Raw genomic sequence first — 6,925 nt, 5'->3', positions numbered from 1 at the left:
TGCTCAAAGCTTTCTGTATTAGTAAGTCCACAGTCAGGGACAAGGGCAGATCCTGCACTCACAGCTTGCAGGCAGCAGTACCAAAAGGATAAAGAAGGACAGAAGCGGGAATGCACAGAGGCAGTCCCCCCCCCAGAGCAGGCCTGAGGGCAGCCATGTTGGCTTCTCTTCTTTGGCAGATCTGACTTTCTGACAGCCAGAATGAAGGCGGCACAGTGCCAGGGGTGACTGGGTGGGAGAGGGTGGCAGGCCACAGACAGCTAGCAGTGGACAGTTTTCACCGTGGTTTCCGTCAAGGATGTACTTAACAGAAAATGTGATGACCATGGGATAGCTCAGTCCATAGAGCATGAAACTCTTCATCTCAGGGTTGTGGGTTCAAGTCCCAGGTTGAGGGGAAAAAGGATTCCTGCATTTCAGAGAGTTGGACTAGATGACACTTCTGGGGCCTCCAAACTCTACAGTTCTGTGATTCTAATAGAGAATGATCTGGAGCACGGTGGACAATGACTCCAGCTCATGTGTATTGAATTTTGCATATCACATTCAAATATGGGATTCTGAAATCCCAAACATGCTGTGTAGATCTCCAAGACTATATCTCCAGACCGGGTGGCAACAGAACTTTGGTGAGTTTGGCTTTACATATCCAGGACTATAACCAAACCCTGGATCATGGGGTTCTGGTGGGAAAGATCATTTGAATGTAGTGCAATAGTTGAAACAATCTGAACGTTAAAGCCAGTGTTAGGGATTATAAGGAAAGAATAAAACTGACAGTTTCATTATTTCTTTATCCAAATATATAACCTTGACAGACTTAGAGCACATAGAAGCTCCCTTTGAAAGAGCATATTGAAAGGCCAGACAAGAGCATGTGAAAAGGGAAACAGGGATCAATGTTTCCCCTACTAGAACAGCGTCACCCAACAAAACTGAGCAATCAGATATTTTATTATAAGTCCTTCCTCATACAATGAATTATTTTGTTCCTAAAATACAGCTGGAAACGCCGGTAGCCTAGCCAAGCTACTAGACCTTGTTACCAATGCAATTGCTCATCCGACAACAGCAGCTTTCAGTGGAATTGGTGATGAGAAGATTTCTGCAAATCCAGTGGTATTCCAGGGAACCGCTTTGGCAGAGAAATGATCAGTTGAAACAAAGCGTTGAGTTTTATTTTTCAGAGTAAAAGCAAGAAAAAGAATGTGAGCTACAGGAGCGAGTGCATCACCACAAAAGGCCACATGGTGGCAGCATATGACTCTGTAATACCTGGATGTAAAAGAGTAAAACCAAGTCTTCTACAATTCCACCTCAATGCCCCCCTCCAAGGCTCAGGTGCCCCCAAGTTGACTGCAGGTTCTGCAAGGGCCCCACGAGACAAAGCATTCAACTTTGAAACCTAACAAGAATATTCTCTTCTGTAATCAGCCCTCCTGTTAAACTGATTCTTGGTGACTTCAGTACTGCCTGCCTCCTGTTCAGGCTGCCCCCTAATGTTTCCATAGAAGCATAGAATTGTGGAGTTAGAAGGGACCCTACGGGTCATCTAGTCCAACCCCGCTGCAAGAATCTCAGCTAGATAATGATCCAGAGGTGGGCAGGTTGTCCCTGATCCAGGTGACGGGAGGTCATGCACATTTCCATTTGCACTACATATGGCCAATATTGATTAGATCCGCAAACCCGATTCAGCTCTCCTGCAGGCACGGCAGGGCAACGGAGACACAGCACTGGGTTTGTTGGAGACTGTGGACACCTCACTCAGTGCTGGGCTCTAGCATTACCTAAATCAGGGGTCAGCAAAAAAAATTAACCGTGGGCTGATCCACTGTCCCTCAGACCTTGTGGTGGGCTGGAGAAGCGGCACTGGGGGGGGGGGGGCTGGAAGAAGAGGCAAGGGGGGCAAGTAGTCCTCCCCAGCCCCCAGCCCCAGCCGCTGCACTTACCTTCCATGGGGCTGCTGCCACTGCCGCCACTGCTGCTTCTCATGGGTAGACAGAGGGATCTCGTCCGCTCCGCTCTCTGGCCCACAGGAGCACCAGGGCGGCAGCGGCGGAGGGAAGATGAGCGGCGCGGAAGGGCTGGCTCTGGAGAGGGGCTGCTTAAAATGGCGCTCAGCCAGCTCAGCCCAGCCCCCTTCCTCCTCTAGGCAGGGTGGGGAGAAGCCAGGAGGAGGGAGGGAGGAGGCGCCACCACAGTGTGTGTGTGTGTGTGGGGGGGAATGGAATGGTTCAGGGAAAAAATGGCGCAGGCCGAACGAACTGAATCCCCACGCCGATCCACAGACAGTCCGTGGGCCGGATCCTGAAGGCAATTGGGCCTGATCTGGCCCCGGGCCTTAGTTTGCCGACGCTTGACATAAATCCTCCCCCTCATTTTCCTGGGCACTCTCGTGGAAAGGATTCTTTGTGCTGGAATGGGAGCTGCTTAGAAATGGCCAAGAGATCCCTGTTGCTGCTGTGTATTGCAGCCTGAGTGAGATCACCCTTCGCCTGCATCACAGTTGTATATATGCTGTGTGTCAATGCAAATTCCAGTCTCTGGGCGAATTAGATGCTGAGAGGTTGGCGTCTCACTTTGCTCCTGCGCCTTGAAGTATCCTCAGCAGCACAGAACAAAATGCAAAGGAAGCGGGGCAAAGGAGCAAGAGATCTGGGGCCCGGTGCAAAAGGTCGGGAGCGGGACCCCTGGCCACCCCCTAACAACACATCACTTTCATGGGATGTGCAAGAACACCACTGCTGAGTGCAATGTAAACTTTTCTGCAGAGGAGGGAGCTGGTGGGACTGGTGTCCAAGGGATCAAAGTCAAAATGAGTAGATCTAAGCCTAAGATGAAGACAGGAGTGCCTGGCGTGCTCTGGTCCATGGGGTCACGAAGAGTTGGACACGACTAAACGACTAAACAACAACAAACCTAAGATGTCTGTCTCGCTGAAGATGGGACTGTGCTGTTGCCAAGTCTTATCCAGGTGGGCAGCCACACAGCCTGAGCCAAGGGAAAGGGATGTTTGTGAGTGGCCAGAGCCAAGGGGGGTTTTCTTCGGAGTGGCCTATACTGTATTATGCTGGGTGAGACTCCTTAGGTAGTTCCATACTACCTCTGCATAGAACCCCTCTGCAGCGCCACAAATCCAACTCAGTGGTGTAACGCTGGAAAATGTTGATCACTTCTCCTACCTGGGCAGTTATCTTTTCACAAGGGGCTACACTGATGCCGAAATCCAGCATTGCCTGAACTGTGCGAGTGCGGCTTTCTCCCGATTGAAGTGCAGAGTGTTTGAGGACTGGAACATTCTCAGGGAAATCAAAATGCTTGTTTACAAAGCTATTGTACTACCAACCTTACTATATGCTTGTGAAACATGGACCACTTACAAACGCCATCTCCAACTCCTCGAAAGATTCCATCAACGGTGTCTCTAAAAAATTTTACACATCACTTGGGAAGACAGGCTAACTAATACCAGTGTACTGGAAGAAGCAAAGATCACCAGTGTTGAAGCAATGATTCTTCAACATCAACTTCGTTGGACTGGTCATGTTGTGCGGATGCCTGATGATTGTCTTCCAAAGCAGCTACTCTATTCCGAACTTACAAATGGAAAGTGTAATGCTGGTGGTCAACAAAAGAGGTTTAAAGACAAATCTTAAAAAATGTAGTATAAACACTGACAACTGGGAAACACTGGCCTGCGAGCGCTCCAGTTGGAGAACAGCCTTTACCAAAGGTGTCATGGGCTTTGAAGACGCTCAAACTCAGGACGCAAGGGAGAAACGTGCTGAGAGGAAGGCACACTTGGCAAATCCACACTGTGATCAACTCCTGCCCGGAAACCAATGTCCCCACTGTGAAAAGATGTGTGGGTCCAGAATTGGCCTCCACAGTCACTTACAGACTCATTGTTAAAACCATGTTTATGGAAGACAATCTTACTCGGCTATGAGTGATCACCAAAGAAGAAGAAGAAGAAGAAGTTCCATACCCGAAGTGGAGACTTAAGTAGTTTCTTGGACCCAGCTGGCCATCCCTCTCCTGCTGGATATCATGAGGCAAGGTGGGCAAAGGTCAAGGAAAGAAGTGGCAGACTGCTTTCCTCTGAGCACCTTCTCCAAAGGTCGCAGCAACAGCAAATAGCAACATAAAAAGGAGAGGGGGCGGGGAAAGGAGAGAGGAACTTGGTAATTACAGCCCCTTTCTTCTTTGTGGGGTCAGATTAAGGAGAATGAGGAAAGCCTGTTCTGCTATGACCTGTTTGCAAAAAGGAAAGGAAAGGAAAGGAAAAAGAAAAGAAAACCACTTGACTCCTTCCCAACTTGGATGTCACAGTAATAGCAGAATCGGAGACGGATGCAGCTATAGCTCTGTCTGGTCAGGTTGCTATGGTTACCTTTCCGTTTGATCAGCCTGTGGACACGGACAGATTAGATGGAGGATTGAAATCTACTTAGGGTTCCAGATTTGGCTCTGGAACTAAATCACACTTGTTGCTCTAGTATGGGGTGGTTGGGCAGGGACAGATGAGTCTCCTGATTCTGCTGACCTTCTCAGCAGATTTTGATATCATCAGTCATAGAATCCACCTTGGTGGGATGAAGGCCTCTTTTTCAGTGGCTCTGCTCCGTTCTGGAGAGTTGCTCCCAGAAAGTGGTGCTCTCCCCTGTGGCAAGCCGTCTGCCACGAGGAAGCATCTTGCTTTCTGTGCTTTTTAACATGGACAAGAAACTGCTAGGATAATTGCTCAGGAGGTCTCAGCTGAAGAGCCATCAGGATTGCAGATGACACTCTGCATCGTATTTCTATCAAGGCGGCAGGTTTGGGCTCAGCTTTGATAGACCGGGAGACCAAAACTGAAACTCAATCGAGACAAGATGGAAAGACTGTTGTTTAGAGGTGCTGTCAATCCAGTCTAGATGGGTTTGCCCCCCTCCCCCAAGGACCAAGACCACAGTTTGCTCTTTCTGTGGAACTGCTTTTAAAGACAATTCAGAAACTACAGCTGGTACAAACTGCAGAGGTTAGAAAGTTGTTTGCTGTGTGGTGATCAGAGAATATGTTGGTGATCCTCTATCAACTGCACTGGTTTTCTGTTTGTTTTGGGAGTCAATTTAAATTTCTGGTGTTAACCTGTAAAACTTTAAGGGCTTGAGACCCGGTTACCTTGACAACCACTTTCACCCATATGAAGCAATCTGCTTCTGGGTGGGACTTTATAGTGGAACCGATGCGGCTCAAGCGTACGTATTTTTTTTGCGTTCTCCACATGACATAGCAATCAAAATGCAGGCCCACATTTCTGCTACATTTAATGCAGGTTTTCCTCTACTGCAAAAGTAATCCATTATACTTCCACGCATCATGTGACATCACAACATCTTCCAACACTGTGCAGGCCGGACGGGCAAAGCCTAGCGGAAGACTGTATTTGCCTGCACGATGTCAGGAGACGCTACGCAGCCAGTGTGAGCAGGACATGCCAGTCCCTGCAGTGTCTCCTTCCGTTGATGCTGCCATGCTCTGCTCAGCTCCTCTGCCCCCTCAATATTTGGGGGGCTGAACCCTCTGCTATGGAATATTGAGGGGGTTGACAACACCTCCACCCCCTATAGTTGCAGACCCTCCAAGTTTTCAGGGATTTACAAAACCCAGATTTACAAAAGCCATCCTGGTTTCTGATTTGATCCAGGAATATCCTGCTTTTCCTTAGGACGTCCCTATTTTCATCAGAGAAACGTTGGAGGGTATGGAGTTATGTAAACCCCAAGCCAAGGAGATAAGTAACTATACAACCTTTAGAAGACATCTAAAGGCAGCCCCTTTAATATATGTTTGAAGCTGCCCAGAGTGGCTGGGGCAACCTAGTCAGATGGGCGGGGTATAAATAATAAAATTGTTGTTGTTGTTATTGAATAGGATATCCCTATTTTCATCAGAGAAATGCTGGAGGGAATGGAGTTGGCATGCCTGGTGTGGAAACTCACTAGCACATTTTTGGGTGGGGAGTCTGTCATGTGCTTGGTGATGTTTCCATGAGTGTTCACTGTTGCCGCGACAGCCCCTACTTCTGCTTCCCCCTCAGCTAGGAATGGAGGAGCAATTCGATTCAGTTCACACTCCAGATCAAAACCTCATTTTGCCGTTATGTGATTGAATCCCACCCCAAATTAGTGACAGCCTGGAAGTGCTCGAGACTACAGTATTAAAAATATGGAAGGTTGGTGCGTGTACCAGCTCCCTCCCATGAAGAAGGGCAGCTGACCTTTGATCTATTGTCAAAATAAATGTCCATGCAAACAAATTGTCATGACTGGCAGGACTTCAGGGAGGACGAAGACAAGGAAGAGGATCCTAGTGAGGGGTGCAACTGGGGGTCACACGAGAGCAAGCTGGGGATGGGGAAGGAGAGGTTGGTGTAGGTAGTACTCACGGGGTGACAGAGGATGATGGCTGAGCAGTGGGACCCCCTCGCCAGCGCTAAAGAGGCCCCCATCCCCACAAACACGGCGGGTCCCGAGACGAAGGGAACAGCGTGTGGGGCACTCCAGGAAGCAGAGGCAGGCCAGGGCCTGCAGCCTAGTTCACTAGCTGGACGGGTGGGGAAGGAGGCCTGTGATTCCACAGCTGGGGCAAGCTGAGAGCAGGTGAAGGTCATATGGCCCAGATGCTGAGGTGCTGTGTTTGATCAGCTGCCCACACTGAGGGACCTCACCTGGGATTCTCCTTAGACCTTCGTGGGTCTGTACTTCGGGATTGACTCTGGCCTGTATCCTGACTGCTGAGCTCCTATCTTGGCTTACTTGGACTGACCCTGGACTGCATTTCCTGCTCTCTGGACTTTGCTTGTGTGAATTGGCCTCTGGGCTTGGAACTTCGTCTTGACACACTGTCCGCCTGCTAGGTGGGTCAGGGGATCAGGACA

This window comes from Podarcis pityusensis (genome assembly GCF_964106645.2).
Source record: "Podarcis pityusensis genome assembly, chromosome: 7".
Lineage (NCBI taxonomy): Eukaryota > Metazoa > Chordata > Lepidosauria > Squamata > Lacertidae > Podarcis > Podarcis pityusensis.
Note: the sequence above shows the minus strand (reverse complement) of the source record.